The sequence below is a fragment of the Mastomys coucha genome, unplaced genomic scaffold (assembly GCF_008632895.1).
Source record: "Mastomys coucha isolate ucsf_1 unplaced genomic scaffold, UCSF_Mcou_1 pScaffold18, whole genome shotgun sequence".
Taxonomy (NCBI): domain Eukaryota; kingdom Metazoa; phylum Chordata; class Mammalia; order Rodentia; family Muridae; genus Mastomys; species Mastomys coucha.
Window position 1 is genome coordinate 10,128,104 of NW_022196900.1, and position 27,415 is coordinate 10,155,518.

Below are 27,415 nucleotides of genomic sequence, written 5' to 3' on the forward strand. Positions count from 1 at the left end.
TTTTTTTTCATTTCACAGATGTCCTATGATGGACAGCTCTGAAGTGGGTAGACTAAAGATAGCTTAGTTTAGGATTGAATCTAATGAAAGGCTTTGTGTCTTCTTTCATTCTGCAGGTAATGATAAAAATCAAAGGTAAACATACAAGAGCAGAGCACTCTCTTATATTTTCTTCAGTAGATGTGACAAAGTATCTACTCAGCCTAGAGGGGGAGCTAATGGCAGACCAAGTGCATGGAGAACATGGAAGCCCAGCTTGGTGAGACAGTGAGTTTTAGTGGGTCTACTTTCAGGAATATGAGTCAAAGATTACTTATAGGAGTAGAAATAACTAAAAGATAGCTGCATCACCAAAAGCCCACCCCTTATGTGTGATGGATCATGAGAACTTGAACTCTGGAGCTCACTGTATGACTTTCAGGCAGCCCAACTGATAGGATAGTGTCTCTTTCAAGCAGCTCAGTTGATATAAACCTCTTTCAGTCAGCTGGGCTCAGTCAGGGTATCTCTCGTTGTTTCTAACTATTTGTATAAGCTTAGACATAGAAGGGCCTAGTGCTTCTTGTCAGTTTCAGGGACATTTGAACCTTCTGAACCTTCTGAATTGTGTTCTTCCTGAGTGGTAAAGAGAGGTCCTTCAGAATATCCTGAGTGTTAAAGAGCTTCGCTGTAGGATGCAATGTTTGACCCTCCTTTAGAACATTCTAAGTCTTAATGAGCTTTCCTAAAAGATAAAATGTTTCCTTGCTATATAACACCCCTGAGATAGAGTTTAATCTCAAAATTCCTCCAGGGAGCACAAAGATTCTAAGAGTTTGTTCTGATATTGATGACAGCTTTCTTGAAGGGCTTCCCTTAGCAAGGTGGGTTGGTTTTTATATTCAGCATAGTTAAGCTCTGAACTCTCTTCAAAACCACCAACTCTAGTCGGTTAAATTGGGTTCTTACACCTGTTCACCTACTCCACCATCAAACTGTCAAGTTGCTCATCAGGGGAAAGAAAGAGAGATGGCAGATGGATCTGAGCAGCATTGTGTATTTTCTGCAGTATGAGAAGGAAAGAAGTTGTGTTTACCTGGCAACAAGCACAGATGTCATAGAGAGCCACCGAGATCTGTGGCTAGAAATATGGGGCAGTTTTCAACAAGATGAGTGGGCCAATATGGAGAGCAAGCTGAAATGAACATCTAGCATCAATTATTTCCTGTTTGCTCGTGAACACCTCCACACCATGACCTTCCCTCAGTGCCCTGGCACCATAGAAACTGATGGGCATTTGCAAAGCCCCATGGGAAAGGAGGACTCTGAATTAAGGAGGTTAAGTTTTTTTCCCTTTTCAGAAGAGAGCATGATGACAGAAATTAAATTCAGTTTTAGAAAAGCAAAGCAAATTATAACTTTTTTCTTTTAAAATCCTTTTATTTTCAAGTATTTTTGGATTTAAAGAAGAGTTTCAGAAATAACACAGAGAATTTTTAGAGTGTTCACCCAAAGTCATCATGTTATATAACACTGATACAATTATTAAAGCTGAGGATGAACCTTGGTGGCAATTTTCTGACTAAACTGAAGACCTTATCCAGATTTTTCCCTAGCTTTTACACCTACTTTAAATCAGATAGATAGGTTTACCTCTGTGATGTTAAGTCTCCTTGACCTCACAGCTTCTATTCTTTCTGACCTTGACACTTTCGAAGGATATCAGTTGGCTGTTTTGTAGAGTAATCTTTAATTTGCTTCCACTTGATACTTTTTTTCATGTCCAGATGAGAAATGATTTGGAAAGAATACACAGAGGTGATACAGCCTTTTCAGCATACCATCCGAGGCCTGTGCATCATGCTATGACTAGACGTGAACCCAGACTGTGTTACTAATGATTTCCATTTAATTAAGAGAACAGAAGAGATTCACGTGGCTTTTTATTTTAAACTGCTGCTATTATTTTTTTTAATTATTTTATTTCTTTACTTTCCAGTCATAGCTCCCTCCCAGTACCCCTCCCATAGTTCCTGATCTCATTTCTCCTCCCCACCCCATCTCCAAGTGGGTGCTTCCCTCTTCATAAGGCCTCCCCCTTCCCTGAGGCCTCAAGTTTCTTGAGGATTAAACCCATCTTCTCCCACTGAGGCCTGACCAAGCAGACGTCTGCTGTATATGTGCCTGGGGCCTCAGACTGGCCTGTGTATGCTCCTGGTTGGTGGCTCAGTCTCTGGGAGCTCCCTGGGGTCTGGGTTAGTTGAGACTGCTGGTCTTCCTGTGGGGTCGCTCTCCCCTTCTACTTCTACTATACTTCTCCTAATTCCCTTTATTTTTCTCAAAGTACATAATTCTAAAAATGATAGTTTTTTATTTTTATGTATTTATGGGTATTGTGCTAATATAATATAAAGAAAAATAAGACATACTGTGTAGCCCGCACAGTCTTCTCGCCGGGAAGAAGACACGCGGACACTAGGTTTGCTTCTGCAGCAACTGTTTATTTGTCTCCATCCATAGGAAAAAAGGGGTAGAGCCCAAAATCCGCACTGCTTATATAAACCACAGTGCGGTGTATCTGCCCACAGCGTGGCGTGTCTGCTCATGATTGGCTGTTCGCTCATTACCCTACGTAACACCCCTGGATGGGCCGTGACATGGCGTCCTTTTCACTCCATGCACATGCGCAAACAGTTGTCCACTAGGAGTTAACAGTGGAAGTAGGTGCCATCCTGCCATGGCGAATGCCTCTCAAGATTCACGGCTCCCCACAATACTGTTAAAAGTTATTACATTTTATAATGACTGATAATTTTAGTACATACTGAGTCAAGAACTATAGTTATTCAGTATTTTATATGCTATCACTCATTTACTGAGGAGTCTTTCAATAGCTCGCTGCAGAAGATATGACATTAAAATCATTTTATTTATTTATTTATTTATTTATTTATGTGCATGTATGTGTTTGTGTGTGTGCATGAATGTGCTTGTGTGCATGTGGATGTTCATGGTTTTGTGTATGTGTGTATTTGTACATGCGTGTCTACACACATATGAGATCAGAGGAAAACTTGTGTAAATCAGTTCTTTCCTTCTACCATTTGAATTCTAGGGATTGAACTCAAGTTGTAAATTTTTGTGGCACATGACTTTACTTGCCTATATATTTAGCTGGCTAGAGACATTGAGACTGAGAAATTGAATATTAATAATCAAGAAAATTCGATATTGACCTTTTTACTTAACTCTTCTGAACATGTTTCAGTCAGCAGACAGTTCTTTCTACTGAAAGAAGTCACTGAGACTGTGGTGGGTCTTGTGTACACCTACCTGAGGCATAGCTTCTTTGTCATGAGTCAATTTGAAGGAAAAAAAGAAAATGGGTCATAGAGTCATAGCACAATGGCTTTTGTGAGACATTTAGCTTCACAATCTGCCCCTCTGAACCCAATGAAAGGCCAGAGTTCTATGTATTCCCATGGCAGGGCAAAGAGGGAAAGGATTTCACCACTGTTTTTATTCATGGAGACAGAAATATTTGTGGCTTGATGAACATCAACATATACTATACTTGGCATGGATATTCTAGGAATAACATTAACAGCAGGGATCTTCCTTAAATGGCTGCTGTTTAGAATATTGTGGTTGTTTGACTGAGACTGGCTATATAGCCTCGACTATTTGATTTCTTGGTTTCCCCCATGCATCTGTTTTGGTAGGATTAGGAGCTATGGCCTTGTTGGAGGAAATATGTCACTGGGAGTGGGTTTTGAGGTTTCAAAAATCTATCTCAGGCCCATTCTTGCTCACTTTCTCTGCTTCTTGCCTGTGGATCAAGATGTAAGCTTTCAGCTACTTCTCCAAGTCTATGTCTACCTACTACCATGCTTCATGCCAGGACAACTATGACCTAGCCCTCTGAAATTGTAAGCAAGCCTCCCATTAAAATGCTCTAATCTTAAATTACCTTGGTATTGGTGTCTCTCTACAGCAACAGAACAGTAACAAAGGGACACACTGACCAGAAAGAAAACCTGACAGGTGCTATATGCTCAATAGCTCTAAGAGATGCTGGTGAGCACACAGAAGAAATATATTTATGTGACTTGACCAGGCATTACCCTGAGACTCCTAGAGGGTGTGGCTTACAGATTTTTTGCCTGAACAGATGGGGGAGGAAACAATGTCCCTTGATTTATTACAGAAACTGTAATTCCATCTGTTTGGAGAAGAGGACAAGAGTTTAACCACTCCAGGCTAATAGTTGCCCAAATTGAATTGCTGGTAGTCGATGCATTGCTGAAGAATGTATAGTCAGTCTGAAGTAATGAGATGATATACACACTGGAGGATGTATGGCCAGTCTGAAGTAGTATGGGAGAAAAGGCATCCAATTATTCTATGTGATATACGGAAAATAACATTTCCATTTCGTGACAATACTCAGCATCACAGAGCATTTAAAAATTTCTACCATCTCATCCATTTATCAACTTAGTAGCTGCTTTCTTCAATATGGAGAAAGCTGCAGTACAGAGAAAAGACATAGCTGACTCACTTAATGTGAGTACTATTGACAAGAAAACAATTAAATCCCAAGGCAGTGTGTTAAATATGTGCTATTATTCAGTTCTTAAAATTAAATGGTGAAATGAGTATTAGTATTACTTCCACGTTACTGATGAATAAATTAAACCTCAAAAAGTGAATCAACTAGCTCAGGGCCACAGCTTAGCTGGTTTTATAGTTACCTGTGAAATAACCTATGGGTTTTTGTTTTTTTGTTTTTTTGTTTTTTTGTTTTTTTTTTTTGTTTTGTTTTTGTTTTTTTTGCTTTCAGGGTAGTTCCTAATAGCTTCTGCAATAGATATTCTCTCAAATAACATGTGTGAGGGAGATTTTCAATAATAGGTATTCAGGGGAGGCCTATGATTCTCAGATGGATTCAGCTCTCATTTCCACTGCCTTCATTAATTTGAATATCAAAGCATTTGCCTGTTTATACGTACTGAAGAAGAGTGAGCACTCCAAAAGGAAACAAAAGCAATTCCCTGAAAAGGTTTTGCCATGTTTTTGTGAGTGAAAAAAATTATTTGTATGAATCATTCAGGGCTCATGCACATTTCACACAATAAACCAATTGAGTGTAACAAGTTAAAATTATGAATTAAAGATCTAGTAATTCATCAGCCACCTGCCTGTAAAAGACTTTTGAAATCTGTTTATATAAAATGCTTTCAATAATCACATGGAGGGGTAGGCAGTTTGGCTCTATAATAATGAAGTTTTAAAGTACAAAAATTTAAATATTTGTAAACTCTTCATCTGATGTGGGCTTAATACCCAAAATATATGGGAACCTCAACTCAGTCATCAAATAATCGGTAGCTTTGGGAAATTTAGGCAAAGGACCCAAAAGGTATTTCTCAACAGAGATATGTACATGGGCAACATGTATACAAAGAACATGTTCAAAATCACTGAACATTAGTGAATGAGACTTAAGATCATAAAAAGTATCAATTTATGACTATCAGTGCAGTTGTTACCCAAGAGATAAAATATAACAAGCCCTGGTAAGGATGTGGAACAAAAGGAAGAGTTGTACAATATTGAGTGGGAATGGAAATTGATGTAACCATATGGAGAGTATGTAGCCCCTCAAAGTACTTTAGATAGAACTTCAGTATAATCTGTGTATGTGCTTGCTCGTGCGCATGCATGTGCTTGTGTGTGTGTCTGTGTGAATACATAAATAAATGCATCTGTATATAGAAAAGAAATAAAACTGTTGTGTTCACTGCAGCACAATAGCCAAGAAACAGAAATATTCCAAGTACCCATTAGCTTGTATAGAATATGATATATGTTGAGTGAAATAAGCCAGGAACAGAAAGAAGGTGAAATGTTGCAAAACATCACTTACAAATAGGGTAGGAATATTGAACTCATAGAATAAAGCATGATTTATATTAGCTAGGGACTGTTAAGATTGGAGAGACATTGTTTAAATGACTTTGAATTTTAGTGAAACAGAGAGAATTAATTGAAGAGTTCTATTATATGGCACGGTGACAATATATGATATATCACTTTAAAAAGATTTACTTGTTTTATTTTTTGTGTTTGAATGTTTTTCTCACATGTAAGTATATATACAGCATTTATTACTGGTAACTCTTAAAATCCAGAAGTAGTCATTGGATACCTTGGAAGTGGAGCTACAGATCATTGTGAATTGCTATGTGGATGCTGGAAATAGGTATCAAAACCTCTAAAAGAGCAACAAGTTCACTTCACTTCAGAGTCTTCTCTCAAGGCTCATTAATATCTAGTTGAGAATTGCTACAAAGTGGCCTTAAAAGCTCTCTCACCTAAAAGTGGAAGTTGCTCAAGATTATGTTAATTAACTTTATTTTGTCTTTCTATAATGTGTACATATATCAAAATACAATGTCAAACACCTTCCATAAACATACATGATATACTTCTATGCCCATTAAAAGAAACATGTATATTAAATTAAAATATGTAAGAATTTAGATAATGCTTACAAATATAGCTTTCTTTGTGTATTAAAACATTATATGGTGCACGCACTTTACTGTGTAGCAAGCTGAGGGAATTTTATTTCTTCCATATGTACTTCTTTGTGTAATACAATTACTTTCAAATCTGTGTTCCTTTGTTCCAGTAATACTGACTTATTCTAAAGCATTTCAAAATTTCCCTGGGTGAGTTTTTCCTCAGAGCCAGTTTCTAAGCTATAGAAAGTTGGTTTTGTGGATTTATTGTCACTCCCTTATAAAAGAAAATGTGGTGATTCTTCATCTAATAATGTGCCTTATTTTTACTCAACCCAGTTGTGAATTGCCTTTTCTGGTTACCTAAAGCCAAATTCACTGACTCGGCGCGAAGAGCACTGGATAGATCCGGGAGCCTGCAGCACGAGTACCCACAGTGCTTTAAACCATTAACTCCTCAATGTGGATATCACCCTGACAGGCCTGGGTTCCTCAGGGGAAAAGAGTCTGCCTCTAGACCAGCAGCTGCCCTCTGTGGTCTCCCTGGTGCTTATGTTCCCTAGCAGCTCCTTTTGCATTTCTAGTGTCTTTCTTCCTTTGTGAAACCAAAAGCAATTTCCCAGATAATGCAAGGTGATCTTGTGAGCACTTGATCTCACTAAGGCTCGCTGGTGACATCTTTTTTTTTTTTAAAAGAAAAGAATATACTAATTAAAATATAGCTTGTGATCTGGGGAGATAACTCAGTATAAAGTGTTTACTGTTCAAGAGCAAGGAGATATGGAAGTAGAATATGTTTTGCATAATAGGAAACCTTTGATGTTAGCTAGTGTTCCAGGGCCATCAGGCTGGCTTGGCAGGTAAAGATGCTTGCCACCAGGTCTGAAGACTTGAATCCAATCCTTTAGCCTCTATAGTGGAAAGAAAACTCACCCTTGTAAGTTTCCCCCATGACTTCCATATGTGTGCCATGGCACACAATCCCTACCCCTCACAAACAGATAAATGTAGCTGGTCTTTTGCTACCTCATGGGTTCTTTTTTTCCTCCAACCATTCTCCACCCTTTTATACCCTTTCAACTTCCTAACACTGGATAAGAGACAAAAAAGAAAAGGATAGAGAGGAAAGGAAAGAGATCCCTGAATAAAGTCAAGGGTTGGAATGGGGGGCAACTTTATTGTTAGACTAGTTCCTGCTGATTAGGGGTATCAAGTTCCTTGGTGCAAGTTTGATCTTTGCTGTCAGGATATCTAATTTCTTCTTCTTGTTTCTTCTTTGTACACTAATACTTAACAAACCACAGCCAACAGAAACCAACAGCCACGAACCACCGACCACCAACCATCCACCAACAGCCCACCAACAGCCTAACAACCGTCCCACCTCGCCTTTTGGGGCCCTAGCATTTTTATGCTTTCTAAAATGTCCCCAGAATTCCAAATGTCACACAATCACAGAAACTCTCTGCAGCTGGCAAAACCATGCCACTGCTAAAGCATGGGGTGATACAGTCAGCTCCCTGTACAGTGGGAAGCCACCCCACATCCCACAGCTGGGATTACAGTGGAAACATAGCTTTATAATATTTTCGTGGTTTTCAATGACAGCAAAATTCTAAAATTTTCACTCCAGTTAAATATTAAGAAACTTTAGTAATGTTTCTAGAAGGTATAAAAGCTGTAGGCAACGTAAAGACCATAGCTTTCTCCAAGATGATTGCTCTGAATATTTTTAAAATTATGATCTTTGCTCTCTTTGCTGAGAATTCCTGGACAGGATGACTACTTCAGCAGAGGGAGGTTTGGGGAGGATGCTTTCAGCTTAGAGTTTCAAAAAGTACATCCCATGGGTAGAGAAGGCATGGTGGAGTGGTGCTTTGGCTACAGGCACTTGCTGTGGCAGCCTCACAGCTTAGCAGATGAGCACACAGAGAGCTAGACCAGAAACCAGGCAGATGCACGGTCTTCTAAGTCTTGTTACCAGTGTTCTGGTTGCATTGGCCTTGCCTCACTTTGGATGTTTCTGCGACCTCTCAGACCTGGGAAACACCAGCTGTCCAAACACCTGAGGCTATGAAACACATTCTAGGTTCAAATTTCAACACCTCCCTTTACCAATCACCACCATATTACTTCATGGGTTTTCAGTGCTCTTAAATTTAATGTCAGATTCCTTGGCATTCTGGAGGGCTTCTTGTAGTTTTTGGTAACTGTTGTATCTCTGTCTTTTGTTTCAGTTAAGGTACAAGTACCTCTTATACTAGGCAACCCCTGAGATCTCATAGATGAGGAAGAGTAGGTTTTTAAGGGAGAAGTTTGTTTTTGTTTTTTGTTTTTTTTTTTCTGAAGGTGGATCTCAGTGCTAGGAAGAGGGGAAGGATGGGATGCAGCTCCCTGAAATTCCTTAAGGTGGATTAATAAATGTCATATTCACATCTAGCTTTCAAGAACCCTCTAGGGGTTAAAGTCCAACTGGTACTTAAGTGTAGGGAGTGGAGGCAATACATGCCATCTCTGGGGTTACTGCTGCCCCCCCATGCTACATTTGCCAGGACTTTAATGACATAACTACATCCTTCCTAAGCAGGTTGGGCTAAACACTGTAAAGCCACAACTTCAGGTCAACTCTGTGACACAGAATAGGGGAACACTAACTGCCTCTCCCATACTCCTCCTCCACATTAAGCTATATGACACTTATTTTCGTCCTGGAATCTTTCCACTTCTGAATGTTGGCCAGTCTGACCCTCCCCTAGGAAACTGTTTTGTGCTCCTAACACAACTCATTATTTTCTTTCCTCAAGGTTTAACTTAATGCCTTTTTCTACGTCTTAAAAGACAATTTTTAATCACCTATTGAATGTCACATTTTTTTTCTTTTATGGTTTCCTTTAAACAACTTGTCAAGACTGGTAATTACTTGATTTGGAGAAAACAAAATCCACTAAATTCCACTAAATTCCTAAGGGCTATCATAGTGCCCATATTTTAGTAGATGCCAAATAAGTGTTTTCTGAAACTGGGCAGAGACTATGGGCAATGAAATAATTCTAGTCCTACAGTAAAATACCATTACTTGCCATTAATATAAATTGATGCATTTCTATTTCAATGAGCAGGTTTGACACAACACAGACTGGATCATTACATGTCACACTGACACTTTGTATTGCCTCTTTCTGGACTAGTTATAAACTGAATAGTCCAGTTAGTGGTTACTGAGTTGGGCACCACCTCAGAACTTGGGACTGAAAGCAGTCGCAATCATTTCATTGCCTCTCACATATGTGGTGGGGAGAAAATTCAGGAAGTGTTTAACTAACATGTGCCACTTCAAAGAGGTTCCAGTGATGGTCACCTGTGGCTGGAGCTAGAGAAACAATGTGTCACATTTCAAGAGCAGGTGTACCTGAGAGCCAGGCAGTAGGAGAGATTTTCCCTGACCTGGTTTCCATGGCACTGTGTCACTGGGGCTCTGTTCTGTTTGTCAAGACATGCATGAAGGTTTTAGGCATAGGGATGGAGACCCCAGCTTTGAGCAGGAGACAGGGCCAAAGAGTTTGTGGCTCCATATTGAAACTAGCACCAACTAAGAGAGAGAAATTAGTGGGCTTTGTAAGGTATTGGGAGGAATTGTTATTATCAGACTTTCCATCTCATCTTACTGAGTTTTATGTCAACTAGAAGCTCCATAGCAAGAAGCTCCATAACTACATTCAGGTATACATTTATTTATTTATTTATTTATTTATTTATACTCCATATTTAATTCCCCTGTCTACCCTCCAACTGTTCCACATTGCATACCTCCTCCCTATGCCCCTGTCTTCACGAGGATGTCTCCATCCCCCACACCCACCCCACCTAACCTCTAGCCTCCAGTCTCTTGGAGGTTAGGTGCATCATCCCTGTTTGAACCCAGACCCAGCAGTCCTCTACTGTACATTTGTTAAAGGGCCTCAAAGCAGCTGGTATATGCTGCCTGGTTGGGGGGTCCAGGTTAGCTGAAAATGCTGGTCCTCCTACAGGGTTGCCCTCCTCCTCAGCTTCTTCCAGCTTTTCCCTAATTCAGCCACAGGGGTCATCAGCTTCTGTCCATTGTTTGGGTGCAAATATCTGCATCTGAATCTTTCAGCTGCTTGTTAGGTCTTCCAGCGGGCAGTCATGATAGGTCCCTTTTTGTGAGCACTCCATAGCCTCAGTAATAGTGTCAGGCGTTGGGACCTTCAGTTGAGCTGGATCCTACTTTGGGCCTGTTGCTGCACCTTTTATTTCCTCAGGCTCCTCTCTGTTTCCATCCCTGCAATTCTTTCAGACAGGAACAATTGTGGGTCAGAGTTTTGACTGTGGGATGGCAACCCCATCCCTCATTTGAGGGCCTGCTGGAGGTGGGCTCTTTAAGTTCCCTCTCCCTACTGTCAGGCATTTCATCTGAGGTCCCTCCCTTTGAGTCCTGAGAGTTTCTCACCTCCCAGGTCTCTGGTGCATTCTGGAGTGTTTCCCCCAACCTCCTACCTCCTGAGGTTGCTTGTTTCCATTCTTCCTGCTTGCCCTCGGGGCTTCAGCCCCTTTCCCTAACCCAATACCAGATCAGGTTCCCCTCTTTCCCCACCCCTGACCCCAATCCACTTTCTGTCCCAGGTCCCTCCCTCCTTCCTCACTTGTGATTGCTTTCTTCTCCCTCCCAAGTGCGAGTGAGGTATCCTCACTTGGGCCCTTCATCCTGCTAACCTTTTTGAGTTCTGTGGACTATATCTTGGGTATTCTGCATTTATTTATTTATTTATTTAGGCTAATATCCACTTACTAGTGAGTACATTCTATGCATGTCCTTTTGAGTCTGAGTTACTTCACTCAGGATCATATTTTCTAGTTCCATAGATTGGCCTTCAAAACTCAGAATATCCTCATTCTTAATTAGCTGAGTAGTATTTCATTGTGTAAATGAACCACATTTTTTATGTCCATTCTTCTGTTGTGGGACATCTGGGTTATTTCCAGCTTCTGGCTATCACAAATAAGGCTGCTATGAACATAGTAGATCATGTGCCCCTATGGCGTGGTGGGGCATCTTTTGGGTATATACCAAGAGTGGTATAGCTGGATCTTCAGGTAGATCTATTTCCAATTTTCTGAGGAATCTCCAGATTGATTTCCAGAGTGTTTGTACCAGCTTGCAATCTCACTAGCAATGGAGGAGTGTTCCTCTTTCTCCATATCCTCACGAATATGTGCTGTCACCAGAAGTTTTGATCTTAGCCATGATTATATTCTGGACTTCCTCTCTTATAAATGTGTAAGATGGAGATCTTACACATGACACCGACACCAATCAAGCACATTTTGACCCTTTAGTATCTGGCACAGAGATTTATCTTGTTTCAATGTGCTTGGGGGGAAGATTGTCCTCAGAATAATTGCTCTTGGATTACCAGCCCTAATAAGCTACACAACAAATTGTATGTTTCTATTAAAGTGTGTTTTCATCAGTGAATCTTATGTCCTTTACCCTGGCTAGAATCTCAAAGCAAATAATAATCATGAGTTCTAGGGTGTATCTTTATCATCTCACCAAACTAATGAGATGTTGCAAAAGGCAATTTTTATTAGATATTTTCTTTATTTACATGTAAATTTCTCCTTTCCCAGTTTCTCCTCCAAAAAACAAACAAACAAACAAATAAAAACGACAAGAACAAACCCCTGTTGCCTCCCCTCTCCCCATGCCTGCCACCCCACCCTCTCCCACTTATTGGACCTGGCATTCCCCTACACTGGGGCACAGAACCTTCACAGGCAAAAGGCAATTTTAAATAGAAAACTCACAATCATAGACACCCTTAATTTAATTTTAGATAATGATCTTTGCCATCTTTTCTTTTTGCTTTCTTCTTCACCTACGTTAGTTTTAGCTTACGAACACAGTAAAAGCACTGTTTCAGGTCTGATTTTTACCAGGACTCATTGGATTTTTAACAATCAAGTTTTTTTTTTTAGATGAGTTTTATATTGAAAGGAAAATTGCAAAGATGTTAAAGTGCTTACACGACTCTGATCCAACTTGAACTGTCGTCAATAACACCAGAATACACTTGCTTTTCATACTCGAGGAACACTTACCCATTCAATATTATTATCTGGTCTATCCGGAGGACAATCTATGCAGATTCATTCTTTTTTTTTTTTTTTTTAACCTAGAGTCATTTTTTTTTTTTCTATCCCAGGATACCATAGTACATTCACTTGCCATGTGTTTAAACTTGCCTCTAGCCTTAGAATTCTTTAGACCATTCTCATTTTGGGTGACAGTTTTGATGAATACTGATCTGATATTGTGGATTCCTCATGCAACACTTTTCAATTAGACTGTGATGGGTTTTCTCATGATTGGTTGGTGAGTCTGAGTGTCGGGGGATCTTTCAAGTTAGGAAGACCTCTTACAAGACCAAATGCTCTACGATGAAAAGGAGCAGGAGAGATGAGCCCCTTCTTATTCTCTTGTGCGGTCACATCCCACCTGCCAGAAGTGTCTTCCGTGGAGGTAAAGACTCTCCTCCTGGCTTAGAGTCCTCAGTTTCCCAGACAGAATGTGAGGAGGGCAAAGATGAACAGGGCAGACCCACACAGATCTGTTAGGAAACTGTCATAGCTCAGAGGGGGCTTTAGGACAGAGCAGCCATGTGTTTAAATCCTAGTTCTGGCCCTTATTAAGTTGTTTTCTTTTAACTTTCCTGAGCCACAGTGTCCTCAGGATTTAAATGAAAACTAGCAACATTTCCTTGTAAAGAATTTGTAACAATCACCTAAAGGAGAGATTGTGCTTTGCTTTAATGCCTAGAAAAGTATGTAATTAGTCAGAAGGCAAACCTGTAAGTCAACCAGTATAGCCCATTGAAAGGACAGTAGAGCTGATTTTTAGTCAGTAATGACAGCAGTAATAGTTATGTTAATGATAAACATTTATAGAGTGTGTCCTATATACAAGTTTGGTGGTCCCTGATTTAACGATTGTTTGACTTACAAATTGTTGACACTTCGTGAAAGAAAAATGTATCCAGTAGAATCTATGCTTCAATTTTTGAATTTTGATCTTGTTTCTGGGCTAGTAATGTACGTACAATATTCTCTTGCCATTCTGATCAACGATCATGAGCTATCGTTCTATATACCTCATAATTTTGAGAGAAGCAACCTGAAGCTGCAATGTTCAGCAGAGGAGATAAATTAAATCTACATTTGATGACTAAGTCTTCAGCTTTTGGTGGGCTTGTCAGGTTAGCTCTATGCTAAGTCCAGAAGCATTTGAATTCTAAGCAGTTAGGTTAATTAGTTTGCTTGTATTTCTGAATCCAACAAAATCTTTCTCATGCTGTTTATAGTAGGAGTACCTCTCAGATTCTAGATGTGAAAGGAAATGTAAACTTCCAGTATGTAAAGTTATAGGAATAGAACCCATAGGGAGGTCAGCTGAGAGAGCTCTGACAAGACATGTCTGAGTGTTGGTTTTGAACCTGGCATCCTGAGAATATGACTTTACCTATATTTGTAAGCTTTGATAGGTATGAGTTTATTCAAAATTCTCTTTATGTGGGTTAAGTCTTACTAGCCAGGCCTTGTGGGTGGGGAGGGGCAGAAACTAGGCCCTAATACATGCATTCAACATGACTGAAGATTTATAAAAAATAGTAGGGTTAAATGTCACTTCTGTTGCCCAGGGCTTAGTGGAAATGGAAACTGACCTCCTTCCTCGCTCTCTGATTCCTTCCCCAAATACCAAGAGACAAAGGTGTTCATGGCTCACTAACTCCCTGGAATCATGTAATCATTTCATTGCTGCGTCACCTTCCATGAAGAGAGTCTTTGATTCATGTGACACAGTTGTAACCATAGTCCACTGCAAGCAAATGAAGACAGGTTGGGGTGCTATCTGCTACTGAATATATCAATGTTACCTGTTATACACAAGGGTGATAGGGTAGTAAAGGGGTTCTGTCTCCTGAAACACTAGAATTTTTGTCTGTTATACTGGGCAAATATTTCATAAAGGAACACAGTAGTTTCTACCAGGTTAGCTCTGGGAGCTGAGGGAAGAGAAGGAAATTAAGTATTGGAAATAGTTCCCCTGGTGGTGCTTAAGTTGATGCAGACTTCCCTAGTGGCTATTGTTATTTTCCATGTGGATGCTGTTGAGAGGAAAGCAAGAGAACAGTATACATCTTCGCTTTTTACATGATGCTGCAAATTCTCCTATTTAATGTCAACAATGCCCTCAAACTGCTGGCTGTTGCTACTTGAGAGATGCAGGGCAAAGTCACCTTTGTAAATCTTTCATTAGATACCAGCCAACATGTCAAGCTAATGGCTTTCATTTTAGAGTTGAGGAAGTTGAGGCTGAGAGACATAAAATGACTCATCCAAGAACTGGGGTATGACCTACCATTTGTAGAACTGCACTAGAACTAATCCCTGTACTACCTAGCTGCATCGTGCCTGGGGTACCTTTGCTTATGGACTCTCTGGAAGAGTCTAGCCTCTGTAGTAGTAGCTTTTGGAGATAAGAGTTCTCAACATGCTTGCCCATTGAGATTACCTGGAGAGTGAAAGTACATGGGTACCACATATTGTTCTTAGAACTTAAGAGTTTGATTGAGCTCTGCATGCCACTGATGTTGACAGAGGAAGGTAGATATGTTTTCCAGGTGGCTCTAATATAACCCATATTTATAGCCACTGACCAGCCCTTTGTGAGTGGCTATTTATACCCCTGGTCCAGTGGCTGTTAGTAGTGGCATCAGAGTGGCCTGGGAGTTTATGAGGAAGGAGCAACCATCTTTCACTCAGGTGGTTTAGATGTGCACCATTTGGAGAGGATGCTTTGCACAGCTAACAGAAGATGAGTGGGTAGGGAAGTGAGCAGTGTTCTACCCAGCAAGTAATAATGTGGTGTTGCAGAAAGGAAAGAAAAGCACTTATAGGAAATAGGGGTCATGAGATCAATCATGTTACATAGACTGAATGGATCTGCCCAGCGCTTAGCACTGGCTTTGTCTTGTGTGAGCATGGTCCATACTAACTTGCTTCAAACAGTGCCTTCTTAGAGGGAACATGCTGATCTCCTTATATGAACTGTAATCTCCCCCGACTCCTCACAGTGTCATTAGCTTTAGTTCCTTCTAACCTTCTAACAAGCTGGACAATGCAGTTATTTTTATCTTCACTATAGATCAACACAAGAGACTGTAAGCTCAGTGAGTCCATGAACCTTCTTTGTCTTGTTCATTAACGTGTCCTCCATCACCGAGAATAATACCCAACATTCAGAAACAGGAACTTCCATGTATTGGGGATTTTGTTTTGTTTTAAGACAGGATATCACTATACGCCTTAGGATAGCCTGAGGCTTGCAAACTTTCTACCTCAGCCTACTGACAACTAGACTGCCATCTGATTCCTGAACATTTGTTGAGTTAATGAGTTAAACTATTAGAATCTAGATAGGTCATGGTCATGCTTACTCTGCATGGAGCCTATTTGTAAAACCAGTTGGGAAACTACAGGACTTTAAATGAGTCAAGAACCAGATCATATTTGTATTTGACTTTAGAATAACTTTAACGGAGCCATAATTTTAAACGTGTGTTTTGGGAAGATGGATAGTTTAGTGTGGGCAAGAGCATAGAGATGTGGAGTGTGGGGAATGGCCTATTTTAGTAGTGCATTAGTCAGGTAAGCGATTTGCTCATGAGATACCTATCTATCTAACCTGTGTTTCATTTAAGCCTTGTATCAAAATCATAAATGTTAGAAGAAGAATGCACTCCCTGTCTTCCTGACAGCTTATGCAGTCAGATAGTGTGCCTACAAATTATGACTCAAACCTCAGGCCTGTGTATCTAAGCCCTCATCTGGCTCTTTGGAGTTGCCTCCATCCAAAGAGGATGCTTATAAGAGTATGTGCATTATCCACAAGATACAGATGACATGACATTTTTGCATGAGTTCCACTGACAAAACACAAGCAAACAACTTATAACTGCAAAGAAGCCTAGAAAGTGTAGCTAATTGTGGACACAGAGAATGTAGCTAAGCATGGGCCTAGGAGGAGGAGTCTGGTTTGATAAGTATCAAACTGAACTTTGCCTCAAGGGAGATGAAAAGATTGACTGAAGTCATAAAGAAGCAATGTGCCTTTAGTTGGCACTAGGGAAGCATTTGCTGAGGGAAACAACTTAAAAGGAAGAACACTTACTTTGGCTTAAGTTTTAGAGGATTTTTGTTTTTAGTAACTCAGATGCTGTGTTTCTAGGCACATGTTTGGTAAGGCAGCACATCATGATGGGAGAATATAGTAGAGAAAAGCAGCTCATCTCACAGTGGACAGTAGACAGTGGGAACAGACAGGAGACTAGGGGCAAGATACAGCCTTCAGAAGCAGTCCCCAGTCACCTGCTCTGTCTGAGTTGGCCCTTCCTCTCAAGTATTCACTGCCTCCCTGAGATGCCATTAGCTGGCAACCAAACCTTTGAACATGGCCTCTGGAGAGTACTGATATCTAAATCATGACATAATACATATTCAGCAACTAGGATTGACAGGAAAATTATTATTGATTGGACCTCGGAAAGAGCTGGGAAAATTCTTTCCAACTATAATTGCTGCCAGTAAAAAAAAAATAAAGAAAGAAAGAAAGAAAAAGCAGCTGTTTCTAGCATACTCCATTGAAATCATACATTAATATTTCCCAGATCTTAGGTTGCTATAATAGGTTTTATATCTGCAAAAGACACAAGAGGCAATATTGAAGGAGTTTGTTGAGAGACAAAGAGAGTTTTAAAAGCTCTTACACTAACAGGAGAATGTTTGATTCTCCCATGTTGCATTAAAAATATCACAGAGCTGGAGAGATGGCTCAGTAGTTAAGAGCACTTGTTGCTCTTGCAGAGGACACATGTTCAGTCTCCATCACCCATGTAGTAAGTCTCAAACACCCATAACTCTAGTTCCATGGTGGTGCCCTCTTCTGACTTCCAAAGATACCCAGCATACACAAAGTACACATGCATTCACATGGGCAAAACACTCATACACATAAACTAGAAATATGTTTAAAGCAGCAATATTGTTGCCATTCATGAAACAATTCAATTTCAGAGGTGACATTAATGAAGACTTTAAGAAGGCAAGTGTTTGGCTGAGGTTTAGATGTTCCTATTGGTATTAGTTTAGTTTACTAAGGTTCATAATGTACACACATAATGGGCAAAACCTTGGCTTTTGCTTTCATGTATCTTCCTTGACAAATCTGGAAAATAAGAGCCCTTACTATGACTCTGTAGATATAACAAAGACAACTGTGGAGGAAAGGGCCCAGGTCAGGTGAGCTGAGCACAGAGTAATAAATCATGACATGTTTGCATAGCTCGGCAATATGTTAAAACTCCATTTTTTTCTTTGCTCGGCTATTCCTCAGAGGGGCTTCCAATTCAATTGTCGCCTACCAATATGGGATCTGTGGTTGGGTTTTCTTTTGCAGCCTTTTCTGTGGCACAAATTGAAGCAGCTGTGCACAGCATGTGTTTCATTTCGATGACTACATGGTGAGGGGGGTGAGGCAAAGGGCCACTAATCAGGGAGAAGGTTCTCTTCAATTGACAACTTCTCAGGGCCACATGTAAGGGAAGATTTGCATGTTTCATTAAGAGTGAACAAGCCAGTGGGTTTGTGAACAACCTGAATCATTTACATTTTTTTTTAAATAAGCTCATATTTTATTTCTAGTGCCATGGCTTCCCTTAGTTCATTAGGCTAAATAAAACTAAGTTCCCCCACTGAAAAATTGATTGAAGAATGGTTGGTTTCTTGAGGCTGGCTGTTGCTGCCTACCCAGATAATCTTAATAAGATTAGCCTTGTATTTTCCTATGGGCTTTTGTGATGACCACATTCTCCAATTAAAATCCCTGTCACACTTGACTTTTGTTTTGCTTAATTTTTACAATGTGTTAGCTTGAAGACTAAAAATAGATTGATCTGTTTCACTCATGAATTAGGTTGTTCCTAACATGGATTTCCATGCCTGCCCCGGCTCCTGCTTTTGTGTCTGCAACACAGCAGCTGGTGCTAATCTATAAGAATCTATTTTATGGGGAGCAAAGAAAGAAAATGAATCCATGAATATTAATATCTGATTATCATGTGATGATATTCCAAACACATACACCATAAAAGCCACAAGATGAGAAAGGAGAGGACTGTGGGGTCAGCTGTGTAATTCCTGTCCCAAAGAACCGAAGCCAGGCCAGAGCATAAAACAAATGACGATTCCAAGCTTGGTCACTAAAATAAACTGTGTGGCCCCAGGGTCTCAATTCTAAGTTCATCTGTTACATACAAGGAGCTGTAGTAATAGATCAGAAAAAGTACACATGGCACCCAATTTCTGTGGATCAATAAAACGCAAGACATTAACGTGGTGGTCTATGAGTGCTCGCACACATTTCAGCCGAAGAGATTAGCCATTATAATCATCAAGTATGAATTGCCTCACGGCCCTTTCCTGGAAGGGATTATTAGAAATGGATGTAATCGTTGCCATGGAATTTTATATGTCTCTATTTAACTCCTTAACTCCCCCCCCCAAACAAAGATGGTTCCAGAGAGAGATAGAACAGCTTTTCAAAAGCACTTCATTAATTAGTAACTGTTTTTGCCACATTAGTAGTGATGGGTCCATAGATATTCCTCTCTTTGAATAAGTATCCCAAATTTTTGATATCTATTTATTTGTTTATGTAGGCCTGTGTGTGTGTGTGTGTGTGTGTGTATGTGTGTGTGTGTACCTGGGGATCCACTCATACCATAATGCATAGGTAGAGATCAGAGGATAAATTTGGGGAATCAATTTTTCTTTTTACCATGGGGGTTCCAGGAATAGAATCTATATCAGACTTGGAAGCAAGTGCCTTTACCCACTGAGCCATCTTGCTAACCTGCAATCTGGTTATTAAAGAAAATATGTTCCGAGGAAATCGGACAGTGCAGACTATAGTAAAAACATGTTTCCTGTCCATAATTGTGCCTTTGTGTCCCTGTTCTCTTTGGCCTACTACTCACTTGATACCCTTGGACTGTCCCTATGTGGTAGCTTTTCTGTGTGCTTTAGCAGGACAATGAAGGAAAGTTGGGTGTAGATGTTTGTATACTGGGTAGGCAAGGATCACACTAATTACCCAGAAGAAAATCCACAGCGCTCACACAGAGAGAACAAGTTTATGAAGAGCCTTTAAAACCCCTCAGCAGGATCCGGTTATAAAATGCAAGTGTTTTCCTTCCCTTCTCAAGCAAAAGAAATTAAGAGAGCTTACTTAGTGTGAGCCACAAAATTTGAAACAAACATTAAATGTCTCATGGAGAGAAATTATCATAGCCTGAAGTTGTGAGAAACAATTCAAATGCGAGTTATAAAAACTGACTTTTTATTCTAAGGGCTTGGAGAACAGGCAGCCGTTAAATAATGTAGTGTCTGGGAGATGGGGTGTTTTATGTTTTTTTTGTTAAGGTTGACAACTGAGCTTCACAAACATTGCTTAAAAATCCTGAAAATCAGCATTTCGTTTTTTAGACTTGCAGTTTGAGGATGCATCAAAGTTTACATGCCTAGAACGACAAAGAAGCATCAAAGCAAAATGAATGATTAGTTCCACTTCATTTAAAAGCGTGTTTAATGTTCTCACAGTACTATTTCCCTTTTAATAACATACTTGATTATCTTTGTTACAATTGGTGGTTATTACCATGTTCCCCTTCTGCTCAACCTGACAAATATTCTACCAGGTTGGTGCCAAATTGAACCTTCTGGTTTAATTTTCCAATTGCGAAGGATGTGTGAGATACATCTTCTAATTACAGGTGACGTAAGAAATGAAGAGTTCCTAGATGAGAGAGATGGAAAGAGTCCAATAGAAGGGGAGTGGTCAGGTGCTTCTTGGCTGATGAAGGAAGTCCTCTTAGGACCAGAAAACCCTTACTGCCCAGCTCCAGTCTCCTCCACAGACTCAGCTCTCCATCCAACTTAGTCATTGCTTGCCTCCAGGTGTTCTGGATAAATCAGAAGAAGTATTGGCATGCCCAGGGCCTTTTCTCTGTAGGAGAGGCAGATGATGAGGCTAGCCACAAATAATGTATGACTTCAGCTGGTGACAAAAAGCACCAGGTCAAGGGAACACCATCAGGGCATTGGTGTAGGTGGTACAGTGGGAAGGATGCTCTTAAATGACGTACTCAGGAAGAAACTCCTGAGAAGGACAACGGAGGAGAGAGAGAGTGTGTGTTTTGCAGAGGGGGCTTGAGGGCAGGCACTCAGCAGCAAGTATGAAGTGTTGGAGGTCAGACAAACCACTCCAGCAAAAGCACGGTGGGTAGGATGGAGGGTCCTGGATGAAGCTAGAAACTAAATGGAGATTTCTGCTGGGATTCAGTGGTTTTTAACGGGTGGACCTTAGCAGCATCAGCTTTGTCTAAGAGTTTATGTACATTTTCTCTCGGGTTCTGCTGTGCTGTACTGCAGGGCTATCTGGAGTGAGCCTGGGCAATCTGTTTCAGCCAGTTCTCTGGTAACAGCTCCATGTCCAGGTTTTAAATGCTGGTGTAGCGCCTTGCTGGCCAGAATGGGGCTTTTGAATTTTATCTCCCATTGGAGTGTGTTTAAGGAAGAGAGTGAAACAAGGTAATGTAGACATTGAGAAGATAACTTTGGCCTTTGTAAGAATGGACAGATTGGTACTTACTCTTTTATGTGTCTCCTCTGATTAAAAATTGTAGCTCAGCAGGAAAGAACAATTAGCAGATTCATGCCGAGCTCTGTTTACTTTTATTGTGTGGGATAATTGTGTTCAATCTTATGCCTGAGTTCCAGATGTTGGGTACCTGAAAATGCATATAGCAGTTCCCTGCTGCGGCATGTCAGACTCCTGAAACCCAAACCAGCTTGTGGAAATGCAAACCCATCATCAGTTGTCTTCAGGTACTCCTGTCTTAAGTGGGGGCGGATTTTCCCATTGAAAGTAACAATTGGCTTTGGGAAGGGAATGTAATGAGAACAGTTATGAATTAATATTCACTCCCTCTTCTGGATATCAGTTCAGATTCTGGAGGATGTGCCCATGTGCGTAAAACTCAGCTTTAGACTGAGAATTTATTCCACTGGCAATAAAAGTCCTCTAGTACATATACAGTCTCCAAGGAATGAATGTTCTAGTCCAAAACCAGCCTTCTCAGATACCACTTACATCTGCCATTTTCCCTTTTTTTTTTTCTTGTCCCTTTTCCTCTCCTATGATATGCTTGATAAAATTCTATGAGGCTGTATTGTCTATTTTCCAGCTACCTTCAGTAATGTCAGAGGGCACACTGTTGCTACTGCTGACTTGTAACTCTGCAACCACAGGTCTAGCAAGTGAGGTCCCACTCACACACCAAACTACACACCCATGCACCCACTCATCCGTTCACTCTCTGGCCATATACATTTGAGCTTATTTTTGTCTCCCCCAGTTTTCCTTTTTGTAAGTGAATGCATCATTAGAAGACTTTATTTGGGAGTTAATAGGGTTTGGGATGGGGCAAAACTCAATGCATGCATTTAATTTACCATTTTAAATCACCTTTTATGACCAGAGGCATTGCCTCCTGTATTATACTTCTGAGGCTTGGGGCATTGTGTCACAATCATCTTGAAGTGCTGCTTTCCTGAAGGGTCAAAGTCCTTACATGTGATGTCCAGGTACACCGAGCCTCAAGAACTGTCTTAGCTTTAACATCACTTGTCACAGCCATTGTAAAAGAAAGTCACAATTTCTGTACCTGCTATACTCAGTAGGATCCAACGAGAGAGGAATTCTCCATGACTGACCCTGAGCCTCCTGTGTGTTTTCTTTCATTACTATCAATGTCATCTTGCCACCCTCCTGTCTGACTCAAGCATATGTTTCTCCTTGAAGTTTTGCATCACTTGTTTTCCTGCATCTAAGTCTCATGCACAGGTTTCTAAAGGTATACTTTCTATCCTAGGAATAATGACACGAAGTCACCATAAGCCTGCCATAGCCTGGTTTGGATCCATTTCTCTGAGGTAGAGGTTTGAGAATGGGAAGTTTATTGGTGGCTGAGCTCAGAACTGCACCTGTTGGAATGGGCCCAAGGGAGGAGTGAATGGACTACATAATACCACAGGGGCATCAGAACGTGCCAGGATGAAACTCGGGGCTGGGAAGGATCTTCCTTATCATCCTGGATTAAGCTGTGCTTGGAAGCACTCTGGATTGTCTGACCCTACATCCAGGCTGCTCCCAGCAAGATGTCCTAACCTTAGACAATGCCATAGATAGAACCCCTCTTTTTTTTCCCTTTTTAAAAAATTATTAGACATTTTCTTTATTTACATTTCAAATGTTATCCCCTTTCCTGGTTTCCCCTGTGAAAACCCCCTATCCCCTCCCCCCTCCTCCTGTTCACCAACCCACCCACTCCCACTTCCTGGCCCTGGCATTCCCCTACACTGGGGCACAGAGGACGGGACCACTCTTAAGAGAGATGTAGCATATGGATGTAGCCCTGTATGGTGGAGAACTGGTTATGATCTGTGGGCTACTGAATCTTCACATTTAAAGAAAGATTGTTCACTTTTATACACGAGGAGCTATGAGAAAGTTACATCAAGTTAAATAGCCTGGGTCTGGGGGGACAGAGACAGTGGGGAAGCAAGAGGTATCAAGATAGCTATGAGAGGCTCCAAGTTTGCTGGGTATATAGGACTACCACATAGGCTGAAGGCTGGAAGGCAATAATAGAGAAAGTGTCTATGCTTAGATGTTAGAGTAGTCTTGTCTATTCTGCATGGCTGCCAACACACATCTGGATGTTTCTCTCTCTCTCTCTCTCTCTCTCTCTCTCTCTCTCTCTCTCTCCATCTCTTTCTCTCCATCTCTCTCTCTCTCCACCTCTCTGTGTGTGTGTGTGTGTTACATGCACATGAATGTGGAAGCCTGTATGCACACGTTCAAGCCAGAGCAAGCCTTCTTCTATCTTGCTCTGCCTTAAGACAGACCTCCCATGAGCTCGAAGCGAGGGCTAGGCTAGCTATCCAGTGAGCTTGCAGGGCTGGTTTGCCTTCACCCTCCAATGTCAGAGTCATGGGGACTCACAGCCAAGCCATGTTTTTTTTTTTACATGGTAGCTGAGAAAGCAATCTATGGTTGTCCTGAATTGGAGTACTCTTAATCACAAAGTCAATTCCAGAGCTCAGGTCTCGATGGTACCAGGCCCATTTCAGAGGTTCTTTCTTCAACATCCTAAGAACAATGCTCCAGACTTGGTTGAGATGGAGGAAGAGAGATAGAAAAATAAAACAGATCTACCTGCTTCCTAAACATTTCTGGAAGGTAGCTTTCCTGTTTGGGATGTTTTTATAATTTCTTCTGTCAGAAGTACACAGTATCTCTGCTGTGACGGCAGAGCCTCCTTCCACCCCTGCAGCATGAAGCCAGTTGCTCCACCCTCTCCCGGCTGCAGGTTGACAGCTCTGCCTTCTGAGGTCTAGAGAGTAGGGTACCACCCACCCATCCATCCACTTTTCAGCTGCCAATATTGTAGCCTGTTTTTCTCTTTTTCATTTCCCTTTGTAAGTTAATGGATTAAAAAGACTTTCCTTGTGAGTTAACGGGGCTTGGGAAGGAGCAGAACCCAACACATGTGTTTAATTCACCATTTCAAATCCGAGGGGCCTTTGAACTTATTTTCTCCCCTCTCGTCTCAAATTGGGATAGAAGAAGTGAAGAATTCTATTACGGCAATCTCTAACCTTATGCTTCTCTATTAGAAAACAGAAATAGCTGCAGTTAAGTTGAGATTCAATTCCTTTTCCCTCCGTGGCAGATATTGAACGATACTGTTCTGTCGCTGCTTATCATAAGATGAGCAGGATGTATTTACATCTCAGATGGAGGAATGGAGATTAGGTAGGTGGTCAAGGAAAAAAAAAACCCTCCTGTGTGGGAATTTGAAATGTGCTATCGGGGACTCCTCTGAAGCCTGTGAGTAGCTGAATTGACAAAGATTCAGGAGCAGAAGCATGGCTATCCACATGGCTGACACAGCCTTTGTGAGGCGCAGCAATTAGTGTGGGGACAGACATGCTTTCCCCTTTGTCTGGATTAAGAAATATCTGCAGTGTTAAGCAAAAGCATGCTTAATTCATGTTTAGATATTCAGTGTTGTCTCCTAGACTAAGTCGCATATGTCTAATTAGTGCCTGGCCTTCATTTTTGAGAGCGTTGGGTGGGGTAACTCAGGATTGTGGAGGGGAGGAGAGCTGTACCATCCACAGTGACAAATACTTACCCCATGCAACCTGCCAAGGAGTAATGGAGCCAGTTTTCAACGCAGGGAAAGTGAGAGCTACTCACTACTTCCAGAGTCCTTAGGAGCATTGGCTGGGCCTTTGGCTTGCTTCCTACGCTCTCCTTTATAGTATTTATAATAAAGTTACACCTTGAGTTTCCTTTCCCAATAATGAGGATGGGATATTGGGATCAATAGGAAAGCTTCTCTGTTTTCAAAAAGAGGAGTGAGACTTTTTATAACAGTGGTTTTGTTGTTTGAAAATTTCATACAATTTGTTTTGACCATTCTCCTCTTCTCTGTCCCAACTCCACCAACATCCACCCATCTATCCCAGGTTTTACTCTCTCTTTTCTTAAATCTATAAAGCCCTATTTCTGTTGCCCAGATACTCTTGGTTCTGGGGTGTGCCCTGGAGTGTGACTGGCATAGCAGGGCTCACACCATTGAAGAAAGTGAACTCTTTCATCCTCTCCTGGAAGCTGTCAAATGCCAATAGCCTTTCAGCTAGGGTGAGATTTCATGGCTACCAAGAGTAAATGCCTGGTTTTCCCATGATAGCTTCCCCTTCAGCATTTGTGTGTGTTTATTATGTTTCCACACACTGAAAAGTCAGTTCTGCCTGGAGGAAAGCATCCTTGCCATGCATGAAATTAGGTTGGATTTATGTTTAACTGAGGAGTCAAACCCACAAAACTAAAGTTGTCATTTACTGCTTTGTGCTAAAAGCTTAAACACTCCTTGCCTGTGTTTTGAAACTGAAATGACAGCTTTCATATAGACTATTTGTTTCACTAGCTTTTCTAACCCCCTGTTTCTGAAAGCACTGTTCTGTAAGAGAATAGGATTTGTGAGTGATACAGATCTGGGTCCAAGTGTGTGTGACTTTGGTCAAGCTAGCTAATTTCTCCAATTCTCATCTTCTTTACATATAAACCAGGGAGAATGTTTGTGTTCCCCTTAGGGTGGCTCTGAAGATTAAGGGCAACTGTAGACAAGCTGTTCAACACATACTGATAAGAGGGAGCTCCCTGAATCAGCATCATTATTATTGTTATGACCATTGCTTAAATATAAGGGCTTGTCAGAAAGAAAAAGAGGGGGAAAGGACTTCAGCAGAGTCATAGAAGTAAGCACAGAGCCTTCCTCACTTGTGGATTCTAATTATAGGCCTGAGTGAACATTGTTCCACAGCTCAGATGAGCCAATGAATTCTATGTCGTGTAATGTTCAGGAGTCCCCCTGGAATTTATCTGATTACACCGTAGGCATCCTTGTCAGACGCCAGGAAGCAGCTCAGTGATGTATCACTGACTACTACAGAGTCCCCTTCACAAGAACATGTCTTCCTTCCCTCCTCCACCAATGCTAACAGGCAGTAAATACTGTAATGATGAGGGAGTCCCAGTAGAGCAATGAACGTTTGTAAACATATGATTTTCAACTAAGATACTTTAAATTAGCTAACATAGTCATAAATAATTGTTGTGCTAGGTGACCAGCCCATGGATAATCATGTAAATTGCCAACTTTCTAACTAGTATCCTTTTAGATTTGGAGAGAATTTGTTTTTTAACTTGAACTGGGAAAATAAGCAGGTTTCAAAGGACCTGTGATTTAGAGCTGGATTTCCAGAATTCAAAAAGAAAAAGAAAAAAGAAAAGAAAAAGAAAAATTGGCCTGAAAAATAATAAAAGCACTTAGGTAAGTGAAGCCTTTGCTTTTCCTTATTTAGCACATCAAATGTACTTCATACAAAGGCAAGAGCCTCTTAATACGGGCAGTAGAGTCTCCATTTTGCATTTACTCCAGGGACTAACAAAAATCAATTGGCTACTCAAGGAAGACCTTTAATAAAAGACCGAATCAAAACAGTATTGAAAACTGCATCCATGCCATAAAGAAGTGGGCCCTTAAGAGAGGTGATAACTCACCACATAGTATCCTCAGAATGGGCTCTATTATCTGTTTTAAAGGAGAATATTCAATTGAGGCTTGCCACATGGAATACAAACATCTAATATTTCTTCTATTTACTTCATAATGGTCAGATTCTTTAAATAACTGAGAGATGGGAAGAGTATTTTCAAGTGTTGTAATAACAAGAGTGAGTGTATTTACATCTAATTCTCAAGAGAACTCCACTTACCCGATACTGCCTAATTAATCTTTACAGTTGAGCTGTGAGGGAGACACTGTTTTAATGTGCCTCGATGGATAGATCTCATAAAGGAACACAGAGGATAAATTGTGTTTGCTCCAACTGGCTGGTTTTAGAAGAGGTCTCTGTAGTTGAAATTTTGAAACTTCAGTACTTTTTCTACCTTTTGTGCACAGAAGACTTTGACACCTAGCTTGCTAAATGGCATTCTTTAGAGGCTCTTTGATGATTTTTAAATTTAATATATTCAGATTATGATTTTTTACACTATCTCCTCTTCATCCTCCTCACTTCTCTACCCTCCCAACTCCATGTCACTGCTCACTCTCTCTCTCCTATGTCTTTCTCCTCTG

General features: G+C 40.7%; 1 protein-coding gene across 1 annotated transcript in view; it reads left to right on the top strand.

Moving 5' to 3' along the window:
* The window catches only part of Plppr1 (phospholipid phosphatase related 1), a 287,229-nt gene that overhangs the window by 23,918 nt on the left and 235,896 nt on the right, over positions 1 to 27,415 (top strand). The gene's annotated exons all lie outside the window — the stretch shown is intronic.